The following is a 26,221-nucleotide window of genomic DNA, read 5'->3' as shown; positions in this document are numbered from 1 at the left end:
CTGGCTGGAAAAGGAGCAAATATTAGAGACCTATTCTGCACAGCTCCAAAAGTCTTGAAACTTCACGGATGATGTTTTCCGAATATATAAAAAACATTGAGCTCAAGAACTTCACCAGGGGGGCCACACCCTGCCCACGAGGGTGGGGGCGCGCCCTACCCCCTGGGCGCACCCCCTACCTCGTGGGCCCCCTGGTGGCCCTTCGGTGACCATCTTCTACTATATGGACTCTTTCGATGGGAAAAAAATCATAAGCCATCTTCTCGGACGAAAAACCGCCGCACGAGGCGGAACCTTGGCGGAACCAATCTAGGGTTCTGGCGGGGCTGTTCTGCCGGGGAAACTTCTCTCCCGGAGGGGAAAATCATCGCCATCGTCATCACCAACGCTCCTCTCATCGGGAGAGGGCAATCTCCATCAACATTTTCATCAGCACCATCTCATCTCAAAACCCTAGTTCATCTCTTGTATCCAATTCTTGTCTCCAAGTCCGGGATTGGTCCTAGTAGGTTGCTAGTAGTGTTAATTACTCCTTGTAGTTGATGCTAGTTGGTTTAATTGGTGGAAGATCATATGTTCAGATCCTATATGCATATTAATACCCCCCTGATTATGAACATGTTTATGCTTTGTGAGTAGTTACTTTTGTTCCCGAGGATATGGGAGAAGTCTTGCTATTATTAGTCATGTGAATTTGGTATTCGTTCGATATTTTGATGAGATGTATGTTGTCTCTTCTCTAGTGGTGTTATGTGAACGTCGACTACATGACACTTCACCATTGTTTGGGCCTAGAGGAAGGCATTGGGAAGTAATAAGTAGATGATGGGTTGCTAGAGTGACAGAAGTTTAAACCCTAGTTTATGCGTTGCTTCGTAAGGGCTGATTTGGATCCATATGTTTCATGCTATGGTTAGGTTTACCTTAATACTTTTGTTGTATTTGCGGATGCTTGCAATAGAGGTTAATAATAAGTGGGATGTTTGTCCAAGTAAGGGATGCACCCAAGCACCGGTCCACCCACGTACCAAATTATCAAAGTACCGTACGCGAATCATATGAGCGTGATGAAAACTAGCTTGACGATATTCCCATGTGTCCTCGGGAGCGCTTTACATCATATAAGAGTTTGTCCAGGCTTGTCCTTTACTACAAAAAGGATTGGGCCACCTTGCTGCACCTTATTTACTTTTGTTACTTGTTGCTCGTTACAAATTATCCTATCACAAAACTATCTGTTACCACTTATTTCAGTACTTGTAGAGAATACCTTGCTGGAAACCGCTTATCATTTCCTTCTGCTCCTCGTTGGGTTCGACACTCTTACTTATCGAAAGGACTACGATAGATCCCCTATACTTGTGGGTCATCAGGGTGTTTTGGTTGTAATGTGTATTTCAACTCTTCTAGAATAATTATTTTAACATTCAGCATAACCAACTTATGGAACGATTTACTAGCCGTTTCTGCGATCCGATAAGCTAGATCAGTTAACTACATTCTGTTCACACACGAACACGTCAACGTGTACCCTCGACATCGAGCGCAATACGCAAGACACGTAGCCGAAGGAGGCTCACCGGAAGCGCGATACACATGACAATACAACGAACTCTTTTGAAGACCCGAAACCCCATGCGGCCAGGAGAGACCTCGTCTGGACGCACGGCGGTGATGGGCTGCCCTAGGTCGGTTCACCCGCACCTAGGACTTCGTAGATCGAAGCTCTCCAAAGCGAAGAACACTGATGAATGAGAAGCATTAAACTAGGGTAGGAGATGAAAGTTTGTAGATGGGTTTTGTGATTCTGTGTTGTTCAATCAACCGTCACCCCTTAGGTATATATGAGGCGGCTGGACTTCCCGTGCAAGGAAAAAGGCTTGGATTCATGTCCAAAACCCTAGTCAAATCCGCATTGGTTTTGTCAGAACTTTCCAAAATTGTTCGGTTTAAAACTAGCTGCACCTTCCGGGTCTTTTTTGAGGTGGTAAACGACCTCGGATGGAAACGAGCCCAAAAGCAGTCTTGACCGCTTCGACGAGACGAACAACTTTCATGTTGAACGTTTTGTGATCAGAGGTCATCTTGAGGGTCAAATCGCTCGCGCAAAACAGGCTATTATTCGCGCTATCCACCAGATACGTGGCTGATGGGACGCGCCACTTCTGGCTCGTGACTGGGCTGCATTTCGATGGCTCTAACTTTTTCATACGAATTCAGATTGGAACGATTTTTATACCAAAATCGACCGTTTCGACGAGACAAATACAACTCGTGTAGAACGTTTTTTTTTCATATGAGGCCATCTTGAAGGCTTAATTGGCCCTGAGGGAGTCCTGGATTAGGGGCTCTCCGGACAGCCGAACTATATCCTTTGGCCAGACTGTTGGACTATGAAGATACGAGATTGAAGACTTCGTCCCGTGTCCGGATGGGACTCTACTTGGCGTGGAAGGCAAGCTAGGCAATACGGATATGGATATCTCCTCCTTTGTAACCGACCTTGTGTAACCCTAGCCCCCTCCGGTGTCTATATAAACCAGAGGGTTTTAGTCCGTAGGACAACATAAAATCATACCATAGGCTAGCTTCTAGGGTTTAGCCTCTCTGATCTCGTGGTAGATCAACTCTTGTAATACTCATATCATCAAGAACAATCAAGCAGGACGTAGGGTATTACCTCTATCAAGAGGGTCCGAACCTGGGTAAACATCGTGTCCCCTGCCTCCTGTTACCATACGCCTTAGACGCTGCTACGTCTTGAGCTTGCGTTGGTTTTCCCCGAAGTGGAAGGGATGATGCAGTAGAGTAGCGTAAGTATTTCCCTCGGTTTTTGAGAACCAAGGTATCAATCCAGTAGGAGCCCACGCTCAAGTCCCTCGTACCTGCACAAAGCGATAGCTACTCGCAACCAACGCGATTAGGGGTTGTCAAGCCCTTCAGGTCACTTACGAGAGTGAGATCTGATAGATATAATATTTTTGGTATTTTTGATATAAAGATGCAAAGTAAAAAAGTAAAGGCAAAGTAAAAAGCAAAATAATATTAAAGTGATGGAGATTGATATGATGAGAATAGACCCAGGGGCCATAGGTTTCACTAGTGGCTTCTCTCAAGAGCATAAGTATTCTACGGTGGGTGAACAAATTACTGTTGAGCAATTGACAGAATTGAGCATAGTTATGAGAATATGCAGGCATGATCATGTATATAGGCATCACGTCCGTGACAAGTAAATCGAAACGATTCTGCATCTACTACTATTATTCCACTCATTGACCGCTATCCAGCATGCATCTAGAGTATTAAGTTAAAAACAGAGTAATGCCTTAAGCAAGATGACATGATGTAGAGAGATAAATTCATGCAATATGAAATAAACCCCATCTTGTTATCCTCGATGGCAACGATACAATACGTGCCTTGCTGCCCCTTCTGTCACTGGGTAAGGACACCGCAAGATCGAACCCAAAGCTAAGCACTTCTCCCATGGCAAGAACTACCAATCTAGTTGGCCAAACCAAACGGATAATTCGAAGAGACTTGCAAAGATAACCAATCATACGTAAAAGAATTCAGAGAAGATTCAAATATTATTCATAGATAGACTTGATCATAAACCCACAATTCATCGGTCTCAACAAACACATCACAAAAAGAAGATTACATCGAATAGATCTCCACAAGAGAGGGGGAGAACTTTGTATTGAGATTCAAAGAGAGAGAATAAGCCATCTGGCTACTAACTATGGACCCGAAGGTCTGAGGTAAACTACTTACACTTCATCGGAGAGGCTATGATGATGTAGAAGCCCTCTGTGATGACGGTCATCTTCCGGTGGAGCTCCGGAACAGGCCCCAAGATGGGATCTCGTGGATACAGAAAGTTGCGGCGATGGAATTAGGTTTTTGGCTCCCGTTCTGATCATTTGGGGGTACGTGTGTGTATATATAGGAGGAAGGAGTACGTCGGTGGAGCACCGAGGGGCCCACGAGGCAGGGGGGCGCCCCCACCCTCGTGATCTCCTCTTTGATCCCTTGCAGTAGGGTCCAAGTCTCCTGGATCACGTTCGGTGAGAAAATCACGTTCCCGAAGATTTTATTCCGTTTGGACTCCGTTTGATATTCCATTTATCCAAAACACTGAAATAGGCAAAAAACAATAATTCTGGGCTGGGCCTCCGGTTAATAGGTTAGTCCCAAAAATAATATAAAAGTGGAAAATAAAGCCCAATATAGTCCAAAACAGTAGATAATATAGCATGGAGCAATCAAAAATTATAGATACGTTGGAGACGTATCAGGCATCCCCAAGCTTAATTCCTGCTCGTCCTCGAATAGGTAAATGATAAAAAAGAGAATTTTTTATGCGGAGTGCTACTTGGCATAATTTCAATGCAAATCTTCTTAATTGTGGTATGAATATTCAGATTAGAAAGATTCAAGACAAAATTTTTATATTGACATAGAAAATAATAATACTTCAAGCATACTAACAAAGCAATTATGTCTTCTCAAAATAACATGGCCAAAGAAAGTTATCCCTACAAAATCATATAGTCTGGCTATGCTCCATCTTCCCCACACAAAGTATTTAAATTATGCACAACCCCGATGACAAGCCAAGCAATTGTTTCATACTCTAACTTTTTCAAAACTTTTTCAATTTTCACGCAATACATGAGCGTGAGCCATGGATATAGCACTATAGGTGGAATAGAATGGTGGTTGTGGAGAAGACAAAAAGGAGAAGATAATCTCACATCAACTAGGCGTATCAACGGGCTATGGAGACGCCCATCAATAGATATCATTGTGAGTGAGTAGGGATTGCCATGCAACGGATGCACTAGAGCTATAAATGTATGAAAGCTCAACAAAAGAAACTAGTGGGTGTGCATCCAACTTGCTTGCTCACGAAGACCTAGGGCAATTTGAGGAAGCCCATCATTGGAATATACAAGCCAAGTTCTATAACGTAAAATTCCCACTAGTATATGAAAGTGACAACATATGAGACTCTCTATATGAAGAACATGGTGCTACTTTGAAGCACAATATATGAGACTCGCTATATCATGGTGCTACTTTGAAGCACAAGTGTGGAAAAAAGGATAGTAGCATTGTCCTTTTTTGGGCCTTTCTTTTTTTCTTTAGCCTTCTCTTTTTTTATTTGGGACAATGCTCTATTGAATGATGATCATCACACTTCTATTTATTTACAACTCAATGATTACAACTCGATACTAAAACAAAGTATGACTCTATATGAATGCCTCTGGCGGTGTACCGGGATATGCAATGAATCAAGAGTGACAAGTATGAAAGAATTATAAACGGTGGCTTTGCCACAAATACTATGTCAACTACATGATCATGCTAAGCAATATGACAATGATGGATGTGTCATGATGAGCTAGATGGTGGAAAGTTGCATGGCAATATATCTCGGAATGGCTATGGAAATGCCATAATAGGTAGGTATGGTGGCTGTTTTGAGGAAGGTATATGGTAGGTGTATGATACCGGCGAAAAGTGCGCGGTATTAGAGAGGCTATCAAGGGTGGAAGGGTGGGAGTGCGTATAATCCATGGACTCAACATTAGTCATAAAGAACTCATATACTTATTGCAAAAATCTAGAAGTTATCAAAGCAAAGTATTATGCGCATGCTCCTAGGGGGATAGATGTTGGAAATATGCCCTAGAGGCAATAATAAATTAGTTATTATTATATCATATTTCATTGTTCATGATAATCATTTATTATCCATGCTGGAATTGTATTGATAGGAAACTCAGATACATGTGTGGATACATAGACAACACCATGTCCCTAGTAAGCCTCTAGTTGACTAGCTCGTTGATCAATAGATGGTTACGGTTTCCTGACCATGGACATTGGATGTCGTTGATAATGGGATCACATCATTAGGAGAATGATGTGATGGACAAGACCCAATCCTAAGCGTAGCACAAGACCGTGTAGTTCGTTTGCTAAAGCTTTTCTAATGTCAAGTATCATTTCCTTAGACCATGAGATTGTGCAACTCCCGGATACCGTAGGAGTACTTTGGGTGTGCCTAACGTCACAACGTAACTGAGTGGCTATAAAGGTACACTACAGGTATCTCCGAAAGTGTCTGTTCGGTTGGCAAGAATCGAGACTGGGATTTGTCACTCCATGTAAACGCAGAGGTATCTCTGGGCCCACTCGGTAGGACATCATCATAATGTGCACAATGTGACCAAGCAGTTGATCACGGGATGATGTGTTACGGAACGAGTAAAGAGACTTTCCGGTAACGAGATTGAACAAGGTATCGGGATACCGACGATCTAATCTCGGGCAAGTATCGTACCGCTAGACAAAGGGAATTGTATACGGGATTGATTAAATCCTTGACATCGTGGTTCATCCGATGAGATCATCATGGAGCATGTGGGAGCCAACATGGGTATCCAGATCCCGCTGTTGGTTATTGACCGGAGAGTCGTCTCGGTCATGTATGCATGTCTCCCGAACCCGTAGGGTCTACACACTTAAGGTTCGGTGACGCTAGGGTTGTTAGGAAGACTTGTATGTGATTACCGAATGTTGTTCGGAGTCCCGGATGAGATCCCGGACATCACGAGGAGTTCCGGAATGGTCCAGAGGTGAATATTTATATGTAGGAAGTTGTCATACGGTCACCGGAAAGGTTCGGGGGCATATCGGTATTGTACCGGGGCCACCGGAGAGGTTCCGGGGGTCCACCGGGAGGGGCCACCTCTCTCGGAGGGCCTAATGGGCTGTAGAGGAAAGGGAACCAGCCCTACATGGGCTGGCCGCATCCCCCCCTTGGGCCCATGCGCCTAGGGTTGGGGGGGAAACCCTAAAGGGGGCGCCCCCTTGCTTGGGGGGCAAGCCCCCTCCCCTTGGCCGCCGCCCCCCCTCTAGATCTCGTCTAGAGGGGGCCGGCCCCCTTCCTCCTTCCCCTATAAATAGAGGGGCAGGGGGAGGGCTGCACAAAAAATTCCCTGGCGCAGCCCCTCCCCTCCCCAACACTTCTCCTCCTCTGCAAGAGCTTGGCGAAGCCCTACCGGAGTACTGCAGCTCCACCACCACCACGTCGTCGTGCTGCTGTTGGAGCCCTCTTCCTCAACCTCTCCTTCCTCCTTGCTGGATCAAGGCGCGGGAGACGTCTCCGTTCCGTACGTGTGTTGAACGCGGAGGTGCCGTCCGTTTGGCGCTAGGATCATCGGTGATTTGGATCACAACGAGTACGACTCCATCAACCCCGTTCACTTGAACGCTTCCGCTTAGCGATCTACAAGGGTATGTAGATGCACTCCTCTCTCCCTCGTTGCTAGATGACTCCATAAATTGATCTTGGTGATGCGTAGACTTTTTTAAATTTCTACTACGATCCCCAACAATATATTGGTAGGAAAAGACCATCGCTCGTCCCCGACCGCCACTCATAAGGAAGACAATCACTAAATAAATCATGCTCCGACTTCATCACATAACGGTTGACCATACGTGCATGCTACGGGAATCACAAAATTCAAAACAAGTATTCTTTAAATTCACAACTACTCAACTAGCATGACTTTAATATTATCACCTCCATATCTCAAAACAATTATCATGCTTCAATATTTTCTTAGTATTCAACACACTCAAAAGAAAGTTTCACAAATCTTGAATACCAAGCATATTATTATTAGGCAAATTACCATGCTATTAAGAGATTCTCAAATTAATTTAAGTGAAGCATGAGAGATCAATAGTTTCTTTAAAACGAATCCACCACCGTGCTCTAAAAGATCTAAGTGAAGCACATAGAGCAAAATTATCTAGCTCAAAAGATATAAGTGAAGCACATAGAGCAAAACTACTTAGCTCAAAAGATATAAGTGAAGCACATAGAGTATTCTATCAAATTTTAATTCATGTATGGCTCTCTCAAAAGGTGTGTACAGCAAGGATGTTTGTGGCATACTAGAACACAAAGACACAAATAATACAAGACGCTCCAAGCAAAACACATATCATGTTGGTGAATAAAAATATAGCTCCAAGTAAATTACCGATGGAAGTGGACGAAAGAGGGGATGCCTTCCGGGGCATCCCCAAGCTTTGATTTTTTGGTGTCCTTGAATTATCTTGGGGGTGCCATGGGCATCCCCAAGCTTAGGCTCTTGCCACTCCTTGTTCCATGATCCATCAAAAGAATTCACTCAAAACTTGAAAACTTCACAACACAAAACTCAAGATAGAAAACTCGTGAGCTCCGTTAGCGAAAGAAAACAAAAGACCACTTCAAGGTACTGTAATGAACTCATTCTTTATTTACATTGGTGTTAAACCTACTGTATTCCAACTTCTCTATGCATTATAAACTATTTCACTAACCATAGATTCATCAAAATAAGCAAACAACACACGAAAAACAGAATCTGTCAAAAACAGAACAGTCTGTAGTAATCTGTATCTAGCGCAAGATCTGGAACCCCAAAAATCCTAAAATAAATTTCTGGACGTGAGGAATTTATCTATTAATCATCTGCAAAAATAATTAACTAAATATCACTCTTAAAATAAAAATTACAGTAGTTCTCGTGAGCGCTAAAGTTTCTGTTTTTTACAGCAAGTTCAACAAGACTTTCCCCAAGTCTTCCCAACGATTCTACTTGGCACAAACACTAATTAAACACAAAAAACACAAACAAAACAGAGGATAAATAATTTATTTATTACTAACAGGAGCAAAAAGCAAGGAATAAAAATAAAATTGGGTTGCCTCCCAACAAGCGCTATCGTTTAACGCCCCTAGCTAGGCATAACAAGCAAGGATAGATCTAGGTATTGCCATCTTTGGTAGGCAATCCGTAAGTGGCTATCATGATGGTTTCATATGGTAATTTTATTTTCTTTCTTGGAAAGTGTTCCATGCCCTTTTTTAATGGAAATTGAAATCTAATATTCCCTTCCTTCATATCAATAATCGCACCAACCGTTCTAAGGAAAGGTCTACCAAGAATAATAGGGCAAGAAGGATTGCAATCTATATCAAGAACAATGAAATCTACGGGCACATAATTCCTATTTGCAACAATAAGAACATCATTAATTCTTCCCATAGGTTTCTTAATAGTGGAATCCCCAAGATGCAAGTTTAGAGGGCAATCATCAAAATTACGGAAATCTAGTAAATCACACAAAGTCTTGGGAATAGTAGAGACACTAGCACCCAAATCACACAAAGCATAAAACTCATGATCTTTAATTTTAATTTTAATAGTTGGTTCCCACTCATCATAGAGTTTTCTAGGGATAGAAACTTTCAACTCAAGTTTTTCTTCATAAGATTGCATCAAGGCATCAACAATATGTTCGGTGAAGGCTTTATTTCGACTATAAGCATGTGGAGAATCTAGCACGGATTGCAACAAGGAAATACAATCAATTAAAGAGTAACTTTCATAATTAAATTCCTTGAAATCCAATATAGTGGGTTTAGCAACATCTGGATTTTTATTTCTTTCAATCCCACTTTCATCAATTTCATCATTAAGATCTAAACACTCCGAATTTTTAGAACGCCTTCTAGGTAAAGGAAGATCATATTCAGTTTCATAAAGATTCATATTGTAAAATAAAGATTTAATAGGAGGCACATCAATAACTTTTAGATCTTCATCTTGATTTTCATAGGTATTGGAAGAACATGCTTTAATAAAGGCATCTTTGGAAGCACGCATCCTAGAGGTTCTTTCCTTACACTCGTCAATTGAAATTATCATGGCTTTTAGAGACTCATTGATATCATGCTTAGGTGGAATAGATCTAAGTTTCAAAGCATCAACATCAAGAGCAATTCTATCAACGTTCCTAGCCAAATCATCAATCTTAAGCAATTTTTATTCAATCATAGCATTACAATTCTTTTGTGAAGAAATAAATTCTTTAATATTAGATTCAAAATCAGAGGGAATCTTATTATAATTTCCATAAGAGTTGTTGTAAGAATTCCCATAATTACTAGAAGGATTACTAGGATATGTCCTAGGATTAAAATTCCCTCTATAAGCGTTGTTACCAAAAATATTCCTACCAACAAAATTCACATCCATAGATTCATTGTTATTCTCAATCAAAGTAGACAAAGGCATATCATTAGGATCAGAAGAAACACTCTTAGTAGCAAATAATTTCATAAGTTCATCCATCTTTCCACTCAACACATTAATTTCTTCTATCGCATGCACTTTTTTATTAGAAGTTCTTTCAGTATGCCATTGAGAATAATTAATCATAATATTATCTAGGAGTTTAGTTGCATCTCCTAAAGTGATTTCCATAAAAGTGCCTCCCGCGGCCGAATCTAAAAGATTTCTAGAAGCAAAATTCTATCCGGCATAAAATTTTTGTATAATCATCCACAAATTCAAACCATGAGTAGGGCAATTACGTATCATTAATTTCATTCTCTCCCAAGCTTGTGCAACATGTTCATGATCAAGTTGTTTAAAGTTCATTATATCGTTTCTAAGAGAGATGATCTTAGCGGGAGGAAAATACTTAGAGATAAAAGCATCTTTGCACTTGTTCCATGAATCAATACTATTCTTAGGCAAAGACGAAATCCAAGCTTTAGCACGATCTCTAAGCGAAAAAGGAAATAGCTTCAATTTAATGACATCATTATTGACATCTTTTTTCTTTTGCATATCACATAAATGAACGAAGCTATTCAGATGAGTAGCGGCATCTTCACTAGGAATGCCAGCGAATTGATCTTTCATAACAAGATTCGACAAAGCAGTATTAATTTCACAAGATTCAGCATCGGTAAGAGGAGCAATCGGAGTGCTAAGGAAATCATTATTATTGGTATTGGTGAAGTCACACAATTTGGTAGTATCTTGAGCCATCGCGACAAACAAGCAATCTAACACACAAGCAAACAAAAGCAAACGGGCAAAAAGAGGCAAATAGGGAGGGAGGGCGAATAAAACGGCAAGGGTGAATTGGGGAGAGAGGAAAACGAGAGGCAAATGGCAAATAATGTAATGCGAGAGATAGGGATTGTGATGGGTACTTGGTATATTGACTTTTTGCGTAGACTCCCCGGCAACAGCGCCAGAAATCCTTCTTGCTACATCTTGAGCTTGCGTTGGTTTTCCCGAAGAGGAAGGGATGATGCAGCAGAGTAGCGTAAGTATTTCCCTTAGTTTTTGAGAACCAAGGTATCAATCCAGTAGGAGCCCACGCTCAAGTCCCTCATACCTGCACAAAGCGATAGCTACTCGCAACCAACGCGATTAGGGGTTGTCAAGCCCTTCACGGTCACTTACGAGAGTGAGATTTGATATATATATATATAACATTTTTGGTATTTTTGATTTTTGATATAAAGATTCAAAGTAAAAAAGTAAAGGCAAAGTAAAAAGCAAAATAATATTAAGGTGATGGAGAGATTGATATGATGAGAATAGACCCGGGGGCCATAGGTTTCACTAGTGGCTTCTCTCAAGAGCATAAGTATTCTACGGTGGGTGAACAAATTACTGTTGAGCAATTGATAGAATTGAGCATAGTTATGAGAATATCTAGGCATGATCATGTATATAGGCATCATGTCCGTGACAAGTAGATCGAAATGATTCTGCATCTACTACTATTACTCCACTCATCGACCGCTATCCAGCATGCATCTAGAGTATTAAGTTAAAACAGAGTAATGCCTTAAGCAAGATGACATGATGTAGAGAGATAAATTCATGCAATATGAAATAAACCCCATCTTGTTATCCTCGATGGCAACGATGCAATATGTGCCTTGCTGCCCCTTCTGTCACTGGGTAAGGACACCGCAAGATCGAACCCAAAGCTAAGCACTTCTCCCATGGCAAGAAATACCAATCTAGTTGGCCAAACCAAACGGATAATTTGAAGAGACTTGCAAAGATAACCAATCATACGTAAAAGAATTCAGAGAAGATACAAATATTATTCATAGATAGACTTGATCATAAACCCACAATTCATCGGTCTCAACAAACACACCGCAAAAAGAAGATTACATCGAATAGATCTCCACAAGAGAGGGGGAGAACTTTGTATTGAGATTCAAAGAGAGAGAAGAAGCCATCTAGCTACTAACTATGGACCCGAAGGTCTGAGGTAAACTACTCACACTTCATCGGAGAGGCTATGATGATGTAGAAGCCCTCCGTGATGACGGCCCTCTTCCGGCGGAGCTCTGAAACAGGCCCCAAGATGGGATCTCGTGGATACAGAAAGTTGCGGCGGTGGAATTAGGTTTTTGGCTCCCGTTCTGATCGTTTGGGGGTACGTGTGTATATATAGGAGGAAGGAGTACGTCGGTGGAGCACCGAGGGGCCCACGAGGCAGGGGGGCGTGCCCTAGGGGGGGCGGCCCCCACCCTCGTAATCTCCTCTTTGATCCCTTGCAGTAGGGTCCAAGTCTCCTGGATCACGTTCGGTGAGAAAATCACGTTCCCGAAGATTATATTCCGTTTGGACTCCGTTTGACATTCCGTTTATCCAAAACACTGAAATAGGCAAAAAACAGCAATTCTGGGCTGGGCCTCCGGTTAATAGGTTAGTCCCAAAAATAATATATAAGTGGAAAATAAAGCCCAGTATGGTCCAAAACAGTAGATAATATAGCATGGAGCAATCAAAAATTATAGATACGTTGGAGACGTATCAGACGCACAGTTCGGGACCCCCTACCCGAGATCCGCCGGTTTTGACACTGACATTGGTGCGTTCATTGAGAGTTCCTCTGTGTCGTCATCATAAGGCTTGATGGCTCCTTCGATCATCGCTAGCGATGCGGTCCGGGGTGAGGCTTTCCTCCCCTGACAGATCTTCATATTCGGCGGCTTTGCACTGCGGGCCAATTCACTTGGCCATCTGGAGCAGATTGAGAGCTGCGCCCCTGGCCATCAGGTAAGATTTGGAAACTTGAACTACACAACCGATATCCGCGGAGACTTGATCTTCGACGGATTCAAGCCCATGCTGGACGTGTCGCGCAGTCGCGACGAGCATGATGTAACTCTGCAGTCGGACAGTGTTCGGGAAATCACATCCGCAACTACTCCGGCCTTTAATCCGGAGCAAGTCGCGCCATCCGAGAGTGGAAGGATGGACTCCGCCATGGAGGCCGCACTCTCAGTGGCGATAGAGCCGGATACTGACTTCACCCCTTACGAGAGCCGCGTCGCCGAACCACTGGATTCATCTCCGGCCACGGACTCCGAGCCGCTCACATCCGTGCCCGTCGAATCCGACTGGGCGCCGATCATGGAGTTCACCTCCACGGATATCTTCCAGCACTCGCCCTTCAGAGATGTGCTAAACTCATTAAGGTCTCTCTCCCTGTCAGGAGAACCTTGGCCGAACTATGTCCGGCTAGAATGGGATACGGACGACGAAGAAATTCGCTACCCACCCACCACCCGCTTAGTAGCCACTATCGATGACTTAACCGACATGCTCGACTTCGACTCCGAAGACTTCGACGGTATGGACGATGAAGCCGGAGACGAACAGGGTCCAACGCCCTCACGGCACTAGACCGCCACCTCCTCATATGATATATACACGGTGGACACCCCCAAAGAAGCCAATGGCGACGAGAAAGCGGAGGATGACCCCTCCAAGAAGCAACCCAAGCACTGACGTCAGCGGCGCCGCTCTAAGTCCCGCCACAGCAGGAGCAGTGATACCGACACAAGAGATAATAACACTCCGGATAGTGTTGTGACGCCCGGATATTTAAGCTACAGTAATACCCTGCTAATGATGCCACGTCACCCCGATTACTGTTGCTAATCCTGCTTTAGTTCAAAACGATTCAAATTCGAAATTTGAGTTAATGGCAAACATTAAAAGTTTTCAAACATTGAAACTAAAATGTTCGGTTTGCGGCAAATAATCCATACATTAATTTGGTGAAGAAACCACATTTTATAAAATAATTAAATGCTCTAAGATAAGTAAAACATAGTTGAAACAATTATTTAAACATCTCTTAATGACTAAATTATTGAAAACCACTTTTTAAAACTACAACAATAATTATGGGAGTGGTATAACTCCTATTACTAATTTAGGTGCTAACTATATGATTTTAAAAAAATAAAACAATTTGAAAGACAAAAAACAAAAAAAAGGGAAAGACACAACTCCCCCCCACCACGCTGGGCCAACCGGCCCAGCTAGCCAATCGGCCGGCCCAACCCACCCTCTCTGATCTACAAGGCCACCTCCCCGAACCCTAATCCTCATCCGATCCCCACTTCCCCTCGTTCTCCCCTCACTCCCCACGATCCCCAACCCCCCCCCCCCCGCGTGATCTGGATTGGGGGCGCCCCAACGCACGCCACCCCGATCCCGTAGCCCACGAGCCCGATGCCCTGCGCCCGCCCGTCGCCGTCCAACGACGCCTAGGGCCCCCGTCGGCGCCACCACCTCACCCTTTTCCTCAACGGCCACCTCGACGCCGCGCCCGTCGCCGGACCGCCTCCCCTGACCGTCGCCATCTTCCTCGACCTCCTCCCTGTTCCCCATTGCCCCGAGCCCTACAATCCCGGTGAGACCACGGCCTCCCTCCGCCTCCCAACCCCGCTCCTCTCCAGCAGACTGCTGCTGCTCCGCCGTGTGCGCACGTCCCCGCATCGCCGCACCCTTCCACCCGCAGCGCCGCGCTCGCCGTCGCCATCCCCGACTCCTGCTGCCGCGCCACGCCGTTCCCCTACATCCCGCTGCGCGCGCGTGCTCGCCCATCCGGCCGGGCCTCCCGCCGAACCGCCCCTCACCGCCGAACCACCGCTCGCCCTGGCCGCGCGCCCGCGCCGCATCTGGCCGCGCCACGCGCTCGAACTGGCCGATCCGACCATGGCCACTCCCCGCTCGACCCCGCTCACCCCCACGCCCGCGCTTGGCCGTGACCACGCTCGGACTGGCCACCCCCCGCGCACGCGCTAAGCCTCGCCCCCCCGCTTGCGTTGCCTGCTGGTGCTGCTTCTCCCGGGGCCGCCCCCTGCCGCCGCCGCTTGCTGTCGCCCACGCCGGCCCGACGTCCCACCCCGCCCCGCCGTGGACTCGCCCCTGTCGCCTCAGGTGACCGGCGTCGCCGTGCCCGTGGCTGGCGCCCAGCCCCCTGTTGACCTGGGCGGGCCAGCGCCCGTAACCCGCCTATGCCCGCTAGGCCTCTGGCCCTATGACATGTGGGGCCCAACCCCCAAAAAATGTAAACAATAATAATAATAAATAATATAAAGTAAATATAATGTTAATTAATTAATTTATTAAAGAATTAATTAACTTAATTAATCCTGATTAGGTTAGCCTAATTAACTAATTAACCTAATTAATTAATGTTAATTAACTAGGAGTGTATGACATGTGGGACCCATCTGTCAGTTTGACTAAGTCAACCCCTATTGACTACTGACGTGCTGACGTCATGCTGACGTTAGCATGCACTATTCTGGATAATGTTGGATTAAATTAATTAAATAAATTCTAAAAATGATTTAAAACTTTAGAAAATCATATAAAATAAACCGTAGCTCAGATGAAAATACTTTCTACATGAAAGTTGCTCAGAACGACGAGACAAATCCGGATACGCAACCCGTTCGTCCGCCACGCGTCCCTAGCATAGCAAACACGCAACTTTTCCCCTCCGGTTCGTCTGTCCGAAAACGTGAAACACCGGGGATATTTTCCCGGATGTTTCCCCCCTTCACCGGTACCACCTCTTACCGCGTTAGGGCACACCTAGCATCATGCTTTTTCATGTCATGCATCGTCATGCATTTGTTTGCATTATATTTATTGTTTCTTCCCCCCTCTTCTCTCGCTAGACACCGAGACCGACGCCGCTGCTACCCAGTATGACTACGGCGTTGACGACCCCTCTCTCTTGCCAGAGCAACCAGGCAAGCCCCCCCTTGATCACCCGATATCGCCTATTCTTCTCTATACTGCTTGCATTAGAGTAGTGTAGCATGTTACTGCTTTCGTTAATCCTATCCTGATGCATAGCCTGTCATTGTTGCTACAACTGTTGATACCTTACCTGCAATCCTACATGCTTAGTATAGGTTGCTAGCACTTCATCAGTGGCCCTACATTCTAGTACGTCTGCCATTGCTATACTACTGGGCAGTGATCACTCGGGAGGTGATCACGGGCATATGCTATATACTTTATACTATTACATTACTTATGATAATGTTCGGAGATGGGGGCTGAAGGGGCAGGTGGTTCCATCCCGGTAGAGGTGGGCCTGGGTTCCCGACGGCCCCCGACTGATACTTTGTGGCGGAGCGACAGGGCAGGCTGAGAGCACCTAGGGGAGAGGTGGGCCTGGCCCTGGTCGGCGTTCGTGGTTTTTTCAAGATAACACGTTTAACGAGATCTTGGTATTTGATCTGAGTCTGGCCACTAGCCTATACACACTAATCATCTACGTGGGGACAGTTATGGGCACTCGACGTCGTGGTATCAGCCAAAGCCTTCGTGACGTCAGCGACTGAGTGGCGCGCGCCGGATTGGACTGGAACGCCTGCTAGGCTAGGTCTGCTTCCGGCCGCCCTCGCAACGTGCAGGTGTGCAATGGGCGATGGGCCCAGACCCCTGCGCCATAGGATTTAGACCGGCGTGTTGACCTCTCTATTGTGCCTAGGTAGGGCTGCGACGTGTTGATCTTCCGAGGCCAGGAATGACCCAGAAAAGTGTGTCCGGACAAAGGGGATCGAGCGTGTTGGGAAATGTGGTGCACCCCTGCAGGGAAGTTTATCTATACGAATAGCCATGATCTTCAGTAACAGGACGACTTGGAGTTGTACCTTGACCTTATGACAACTAGAACTGGATACTTAATAAAACACACCCTTCCAATTGCCAGATACAACCCGGTGGTCGCTCTCTAACAGGGCGACGAGGAGAGGATCGCCGGGTAGGATTATGCTATACGATGTTACTTGGTGAACTTACCATCTTCTCTCTTCTACATGCTGCAAGATGGAGGTGGCCTGAAGCGTAGTCTTCGATAGGACTAGCTATCCCCCTCTTATTCCGGCATTCTGCAGTTCAGTCCATTGATATTGCCCCTTTACAGATACCCATGCATATGTAGTGTAGATCCTTGCTTGCGAGTACTTTGGATGAGTACTCACGGTTGCTTTGTTCCCCCTTTTCCCCTTCCTATACCCGATTGCTACGACCAGACGATGGAGCCCAGGAGCCATACGCCACTGTCGATGATGACTACTACTACTCGGGAGGTGCCTACTACTACGTGCAACCCGCTGACGACGACCAGGAGTAGTTTAGGAGGATCCCAGGAAGGAGGCCTGCGCCTCTTTCGATCTGTATCCAAGTTTGTGCTAGCCATCTTATGGCAACTTGTTTAATTTATGTCTGTACTCAGATATTGTTGCTTCCACTGACTCATCTATGATCGAGCTCTTGTATTCGAGCCCTCGAGGCCCATGGCTTGTAATATGATGCTTGTATGACTTATTTATTTGTAGAGTTGTGTTGTGATATCTTCCCGTGAGTCCCTGATATTGATCATACACGTTTGCGTGTATGATTAGTGTATGATTGAATTGGGGGCGTCACAAGTTGGTATCAGAGTCGACTGCCTGTAGGAATCCCCCTTCCACACTCCTTGGCCGAAGTCGAGTCTAGACATTACAAAACTTTTTACTAACATGGTTGTGTGCCTTACGGGCCCACGTCGCCATTGGGTGGTATTAGGATCTTTTATTCCTCGACCTATTCTCTGGGATTCTGATCTCTCTTCTCTTCGGGTTAAAGATTTTGCTAACTCTAACATTAGGATCTCGTGATCACATCCAGCCGGAGAGCCCATTATTACAGATGATTGTGTGTTGCATCAGAAGATTCCGAAGATACTCTTAGATGTTCTCACAAGACTTTGTGCCCATTGCATTTACAATTCCGTACCACCAAAATATCCCTATGGATAAATACATACACCCATCGTTCTTACTTCTATTCCCAGTTGATCTTGTTATTACAATATACCCCGTACTTCTCTCTATTGCTCCGAGAAAACTTTGTGCTTACTGCCTTGCAGTTCCTTGTCACCTGAATACCCCTACGGATAACTTTGTGCACCTATCGAGTATCTGCTCATCCTCAATTGATTCATGTATTTCACAAAAGTCTTCAGAATACCATTCGTTCTTCTGAAAATCCTCGACATCCTATTGTTCTTGAAATTCTTGCATACTTGCATTCCGGATAATTCCATTGGTCTAGCAATTTATTTTAAAAACCTTTGTGATTGTCATTCTGATCCTTTTGATTCAACATGTGTGTGAATGCACACAATCATCAGTTGTTCCCTGGAAGTTATCCTTCCGATTCAGACATCATTCTGGACATGAGCTGGATCTCGACCAATCAAATTGCCATCGATTGTACCTCTAAGGCTATTCAACTTATCCATCCCTAATCAGAGCATTGCTTCTGATCCCTTGTCTTGGAATTCATAATTCCTTTGCACTTGAGTTTTGAGTTAGTCAGTTGTTTCTATAATCTGATCTCCATGCATTCTTTGTTCCTCTGATAGAGTATCGATACTCGCATCAGCTCCGTTGTAGACCATAAGACCCCTTGTTGGATTATTATCTGGCGATGTCCTTCATATTCTTTAACCTTGAGAACCTTTCCATGGGTATATAATGCCTTTGGTAAATTGTATCATCTGCTTTGTTATCAATGCTCTACTTTTGAGCTTGTATTATTTACTCTGAAGTTTGTGGTATATGTTCCTAAGAGGCCCAGATGGGTTGAACCTATGCCTTTTCGAATCTATGTGACCCGGAAACTACTACGGGTCATACTCTACTAGTGTTATGTCAGATAAAATTTCAATATTACAACTTCTTCGAAAATGAGAAGTGAGTGAAAGGTTATGCATTGGAGAAGTGGGAGTCGACCTTGAACTTTGTGTTCATGCCCATGGAAATGATGCAGATCCTATCATGGAAGCTTCTTGTAATAATAACTATTTCCTTGATATAATACCATCTGGTATATGTGAGTTGATCCTTTGCAATCGTAGTTCCGACCATGATTGTTCTCCATTGAGTCCATTTCTCAAATAGGATGAAGTACTTGTCCTCTGCAGATCAGTTAACATGTCCACCCTCTACTCTGCTCTACCTTTGAATTTTACCTTCTGGTATCTCGAGAATATCATGGAACTACATAACTCCTTATAAGTTCTTCATCTACAATTATTTCTCACCAATTCCAATTTTTCCTCGGGTTATGAGTTATTAGTCACTCGAGAACACCGATAACTGAATCGAGTCCGCACTACGATTCAACAACTCTCATTAACCATCATTGCTTACGGGTTTGAACTCGATCACATCATTCCTAGTCAGATTGGATATATCATTATTGTGCTGATTTTAACTATGCTACCTGGTCCTTATTCTCAGAGCACCAATTTGCGACGATAGTTAAGCTTACGTCGATCTTCCTCGTCATACCCTTTCACCTTAGACAACAAGCTTGATTTCGAGTTTGTGTCGTAGCTGTGGTTCCAATAACCTCTTGATTCATCATTCCTTTGACTTGATGTCATCACTGATCGATTACATCTTCATGAAATATCTCGACAAAATTTGTCGTGATCATCATCAACATTTTGACTTCTTTCAGGATATCAATCAAATTCATGATGGGAAATACCATCTTTGCCCCTCGATGATTTGTGTTATCATCGACCACTTTATTGCCTTCCGTTCAACACAAACTTGTTCGTGTTTCATGTTATACCTTGAGATCCTTCTATCCAGCATTTGTTCTTTACCTTGGAGTATTACCATCTATTATGCTAAGAATGTCGTGAGAATTTCACCACCTCTTAAGAAATTCTTGATGAAGTGATGCTTCTCGCCATCACCATTCTTTCTCTCCCCCGTGTTGAGTGAACTCTGTTATGAGAATTTAATATCTCTAGCAACCCTGTTGTTTCAAAGTGAATGGCCGATAGTTTCGTCATCGAGTCACCATTCTAACATTGATCGTGCAACCCAGCCCATATTTCGGGTGCACCATTCAACCAATGTTTAATTATGTATGTTTTTCCTCCAGCATACATCATTATATCATTTGATTTGACAGCTGTTATCTCCTTGTTCCCATGATTGAGGAAATCCATCTTCTGGAAATCTCGATGAATTTTCACTGAGTCCATCAGCCACCTCCTTATCCTCTCCTTGGTTTAATGATTAACTCTTGTTTCAGAACTCGCTTCCATAGTTCAATTCCCGAGAATCTTACAATGTCATCTCGACAATTTTTGTTGCACCTTTCTTCTCAGGCATCCCGAGTCTGAGTTATCCTGACACCAATCAGATATGAATCTCAGTCGGATATGATGGTTGGGACATATTTCCAAGAGTTATAACATTGGTCCTTATATATCGGTAAGGTGATGTCATGCCTAGCACACCTAGCCGGAGGACCTATTGTTATCAGTTTCCTATTTAGCAAGGTTAACCATTCTTCCATAAGTAGATCGTAAGACTTATTCTATTTGTTGTTCCAATGAATCCTTTGTGTATCCGAGTTCGATCCTTGCTTGCAGACCATGTCAGTGCTATCTCGAAGCATGTCTGTGGTACTCCGGTTTTCAATAAGAACATGTGAACCACAACGCTAAACTTTTCTTTATCAATTATCCAAACACCATTGTATGGGTAATGTCATGAAATTTCTCTCTCCTTACCTAAAGAGTTTTCTACATTATATCCTGTCATGGATATCATGCTCTGCTTGTCCTTGGGAAGGATATACCCTTGAAATATGTGTTTAAACACATTTTCCTTTCTATTGTTCTGTTTAATCTGATAATCATATTTTTCCTTTCCATTGTTTGGTTTAACCTTTCTTGTGATCTATATGATCTAAGCAGTAATATTCTCCTGCTTATGTAAACACCTCGGTGTACAATCCTGTTAGTAAGACCCTGTTACTATTGTTGATGACATTCTGGTAGCCACCAATGGACGAGAACTTTGCCTATTGGTCCGCCTCGTTCAACGAGCAGGAAAGTGGTTCTCTTCGTCCCTTGCCCTTGGTACCGATGTTGTTGCCGACATAACTAACAGGCTATCCCCTGACATGCCTTGCTTACATGATCATGCAAGATGTCACCACTCCTTCTACTTTTAACCCACATGGTGGGCCCATAACCCACAAGTTCGACAGGATCAAAACCTGGCTCTCTTGTACACCCCTGTTGCCAAAGTTATTCCTCGCGCTTGACTTCGTATGTAATTCACGGGGTCACTTTCCCAGTAATCTATTCTGATATCAAACGCAATACTTATTCTCGTTGCTCTGGACCCCTTTAACATGTTGCTTCAGGCATCGAATGATTGCCTACCTGCTTGAAACTTCTCGGGGTACCTCCTTACTTTAATCTCGATATTTTCTTAAGTTTTAGTTCGAGAGTTACTTTCTGCCACCGTCCCCGATGTTAGCTACCAGATAGTCAACCTTGCAGAGCTCCGTTCTCCCGGAACAAACCCACCATTTATTCTTCGTAAGTATGAAGGGGTTCCCAAAGAAAGGATGACGACTACATCATCATGACCTGAAGCAGAGAAATGAAGGCACCATCATAATGGATCGAACGCTTCAAGAAGAGCAACCAAGATTGATGACGCTCGTTAGAATTTCGTAACCAAATCCCTTCCCCTCCTTTCCCCTCTTAAATCTCGGGACGAGATTTCTTGTAGTGGAGGAGAATAGTGACGCTCGGATATTTAAGCTACAGTAATACCCTGCTAATGATGCCACGTCACCCCGATTACTGTTGCTAATCCCGCGTTAGTTCAAAACGATTCAAATTCGAATTTTGAGTTAATGGCAAACATTAAAAGTTTTCAAACATTGAAACTAAAATGTTCGTTTTGCGAAAAATAATCCATACATTAATTTGGTGAAGAAACCACATTTTATAAAATAATTAAATGCTCTAAGATAAGTAAAACATAGTTGAAACAATTATTTAAACATCTCTTAATGACTAAATTATTGAAAACCACTTTTTATAACTATAAAAATAATTATGGGGTGGTATAACTCCTATTACTAATTTAGGTGCTAACTATATAATTTAAAAAAAATAAAACAATTTGAAAGACAAAAAAACAAAAAAAGGGAAAGACACAACTCCCCACCCCCCACGCTGGGCCAACCGGCCCAGCTAGCCAATCGGCCGGCCCAACCCACCCTCTCTGGCCTACAAGGCCACCTCCCCGAACCCTAATCCTCATCTGATCCCCAGTTCCCCTCGTTCTCCCCTCACTCCCCACGATCCCCAACCCCCCCCCCCCCCCCGCGCGCGATCTGGATTGGGGGCGCCCCAACGCACGCCACCCCGATCCCATCACCCACGAGCCCGACGCCCTGCGCCCGCCCGTCGCTGTCCAACGACGCCTAGGGCCCCCGCCGGCGCCACCACCTCACCCTCTTCCTCAACGGCCACCTCGATGTCGCGCCCGTCGCCAGACCGCCTCCTCTTGACCGTTGCCGTCTTCGTCGACCTCCTCCCCGTGCCCCATTGCCCCGAGCCCTACAATCTCGGTGAGACCACGGCCTCCCTCCGCCTCCCTACCCCGCTCCTCTCCAGCAGACTGCTGCTGCTCCGCCGCGTGCGCACGTCCCCGCATCGCCGCACCCTTCCACCCACAGCGCCGCGCTCGTCGTGGCCATCCCCGGCTCCTGCTGCCGCGCCACGCCGTTCCCCTGCATCCCGCTGCGCGCGCGTGCTCGCCCATTCGGCCGCGCCTCCTGCCGAACCGCCCCTCACCGCCGAACCACCGCTCGCCCTGGCCGCGCGCTCGCGCCGCATCTGGCCGCGCGCTCGCGCCGCATCTGGCCGCGCCCCGCGCTCGAACTGGCCGATCCGACCACGGCCACTCCCCGCTCGACCCCGCTCACCCCCACGCCCGTGCTTGGCCGCGACCACGCTCGGACTGGCCACTCCCACGCGCACGTGCTAAGCCTCGGCACCCCCGCTTGCGTTGCCTGCTGGTGCCGCTCCTTCCGGGGCCGCCCCCTACCGCTGCCGCTTGCCGTCGCCCACGCCGGCCCGACGTCCCACCCCGCCTCGGCGTGGTCTCGCCCCTGTCATCTCAGGCCCCTTGTTGACCTGGGCGGGCCAGCGCCCGTAACCCACCTGTGCCCGCTAGGCCTCTGGCCCTATGACATGGGGGCCCAGCCCCAGAAAAATGTAAATAATAATAATAATATATAAATAAATAAATAAATAATATAAAGTAATTATAATGTTAATTAATTAATTAAAGAATTAATTAACTTAATTAATCCTGATTAGGTTAGCCTAATTAACCTAATTAATTAATGTTAATTAACTAGGAGTGTATGACATGCGGGACCCATCTGTTAGTTTGACTAAGTCAACCCCTATTGACTGCTGACGTCATGCTGACGTCTGCGCGCACTATTCTGGATAATGTTGGATTAAATTAATTAAATAAATTCTTAAAATGATTTAAAGCTTTAGAAAATCATATAAAATAAACCATAGCTCAGATGAAAATACTTTCTACATGAAAGTTGCTCAAAACGATGAGACGAATCCGGATACGCAACCCGTTCGTCCGCCACGCATCCCTAGCATAGCGAACATGCAACTTTTCCCCTCCGGTTCGTCTGTCCGAAAATGCGAAACACCGGGATATTTTCCAGGATGTTTCCTCCGTTCACCGGTACCACCTCTTACCGCGTTAGGGCACACCTAGCATCACGCTTTTTCATGTCATGCATCGTCATGCATTTGTTTGCATTATATTTATTGTTTCTTCCCCCCTCTTCTCTCACTAGACACCAAGACCAACGCCGCTGCTACCCAGTACGACTATGGCGTTGACGACCCATCTCTCTTACCAGAGCAACCAGGCAAGCCCCCCCCTTGATCACCAGATATCGCCTATTCTTCTCTATACTGCTTGCATTAGAGTAGTGTAGCATGTTACTGCTTTCATTAATCCTATCCTGATGCATAGCATGTCATTGTTGCTACAACTGTTGATACCTTACCTGCAATCCTACATGCTTAGTATAGGTTGCTAGCACTTCATCAGTGGCCCTACATTCTAGTACGTCTGCCATTGCTATACTACTGGACCGTGATCACTCGGGAGGTGATCACGGGCATAGGCTATATACTTTATACTGTTACATTACTTATGATAATGTTCGGAGATGGGGGCTGAAGGGGCAGGTGGCTCCATCCCGATAGAGGTGGGCCTGGGTTCCCGACGGCCCCAGACTAATACTTTGTGGCGGAGCGACAGGGCAGGTTGAGACCACCTAGGAGAGAGGTGGGCCTGGCCCTGGTCGGCGTTCGCGGTTTTTTTCAAGATAACACATTTAATGAGATCTTGGTATTTGATCTGAGTCTGGCCACTGGCCTATATGCACTAACCATCTACGCGGGGACAGTTATGGGCACCCGATGTCGTGGTATCAGCCAAAGCCTTCATGACGTCAGCGACTGAGCAGCGCGCGCCGGATTGGACTGGAATGCCTGCTAGGCTAGGTCTGCTTCCGGCCGCCCTCGCAACGTGCAGGTGTGCAATGGGCGACGGGCCCAGACCCCTGCACCATAGGATTTAGACCGGCGTGCTGACCTCTCTATTGTGCCTAGGTAGGGCTACGACGTGTTGATCTTCCGAGGCCGGGCATGACCCAGAAAAGTGTGTCCGAACAAAGGGGATCAAGCGTGTTGGGAAATGTGGTGCACCCCTGCAGGGAAGTTTATCTATTCGAATAGACGTGATCTTCGGTAACAGGACGACTTGGAGTTGTACCTTGACCTTATGACAACTAGAACTGGATACTTAATAAAGCACACCCTTCCAAGTGCCATATGCAACCCGGTGGTCGCTCTCTAACAGGGCGATGAGGAGAGGATCGCTGGGTAGGATTATGCTATACGATGCTACTTGGTGAACTTACCATCTTCTCTCTTCTACATGCTGCAAGATGGAGGTGGCCTGAAGCGTAGTCTTCGACAGGACTAGCTATCCCCCTCTTATTCTGGCATTCTGCGGTTCAGTCCATCGATATTGCCCCTTTACACAGATACCCATGCATATGTAGTGTAGATCCTTGTTTGCGAGTACTTTGGATGAGTACTCACGGTTGCTTTGTTCCCCCTTTTCCCCTTCCTATACCCGATTGCTGCGACCAGACGATGGAGCCCAGGAGCCAGACGCCACTGTCGATGACGACTACTACTACTAGGGAGGTGCCTACTACTACGTGCAACCCGTTGACAACGACCAGGAGTAGTTTAGGAGGATCCCAGGCAGGAGGCTTGCGCCTCTTTCGATCTGTATCCCAGTTTGTGCTAGTCATCTTATGGCAACTTGTTTAATTTATGTCTGTACTCAGATATTGTTGCTTCCGCTGACTCGTCTATGATCGAGCTCTTGTATTCGAGCCCTTGAGGCCCATGGCTTGTAATATGATGCTTGTATGACTTATTTTATTTGTAGAGTTGTGTTGTGATATCTTCCCGTGGGTCCCTGATATTGATCGTACACGTTTGCGTGTATGATTAGTGTACGATTGAATCAGGGGCGTCACAAGTGCCGAAGACAACAACAATCCCCTCCAGCACGATGTAGAGCCGGAGGACGAACAAGCTAGCCCTCCAGAGCGGGCAACAGATGGAGAACCGGAGGAGGACAATTACATGCCTCTCTCTGAAGACGAGGCGAGCCTCGGCGACGATGAGTTTATCGTGCCTGAGGAGCCCATCGAGCAAGAGCGCTTCAAGCGCCGGCTTATGGCCACGGCAAATAGCCTGAAGAAAAAGCAGCAACATCTTCAAGCTGGTTAAGACTTGCTAGCAGACAGTTGGACCGAAGTCCTTGCGGCCGAGGAGCATGAACTCGAGCGCCCTTCCAAGAGTTATCCAAAATGCAGGTTGCTACCTCACCTCGAGGAGGAAGCATTGAAACCTCATTCACCAGTGTACAATGCGGCTGACCGGCCACTACGCGGCCGAGTCAGTAAGGCGTTTTAGCCTAAAGTTCAGCCTGCACCCAGTTGCCACTCAGTCAAAAAATACTACGGCCCGGGGCAACACAGAG

General features: G+C 45.4%; 1 pseudogene; it reads right to left on the bottom strand.

Annotated features, from left to right (window-relative positions):
- LOC125547065 (putative acetyltransferase At3g50280) overlaps positions 1–26,221 on the bottom strand; it is a 61,202-nt pseudogene that overhangs the window by 9,030 nt on the left and 25,951 nt on the right.

This window comes from Triticum urartu, chromosome 3A (genome assembly GCF_056163025.1).
Source record: "Triticum urartu cultivar PI428250 chromosome 3A, HENAU_Tu73, whole genome shotgun sequence".
In the NCBI taxonomy this organism is placed as follows: Eukaryota; Viridiplantae; Streptophyta; class Magnoliopsida; order Poales; family Poaceae; genus Triticum; species Triticum urartu.
This window is presented reverse-complemented; position numbering and strand designations above follow the sequence as displayed.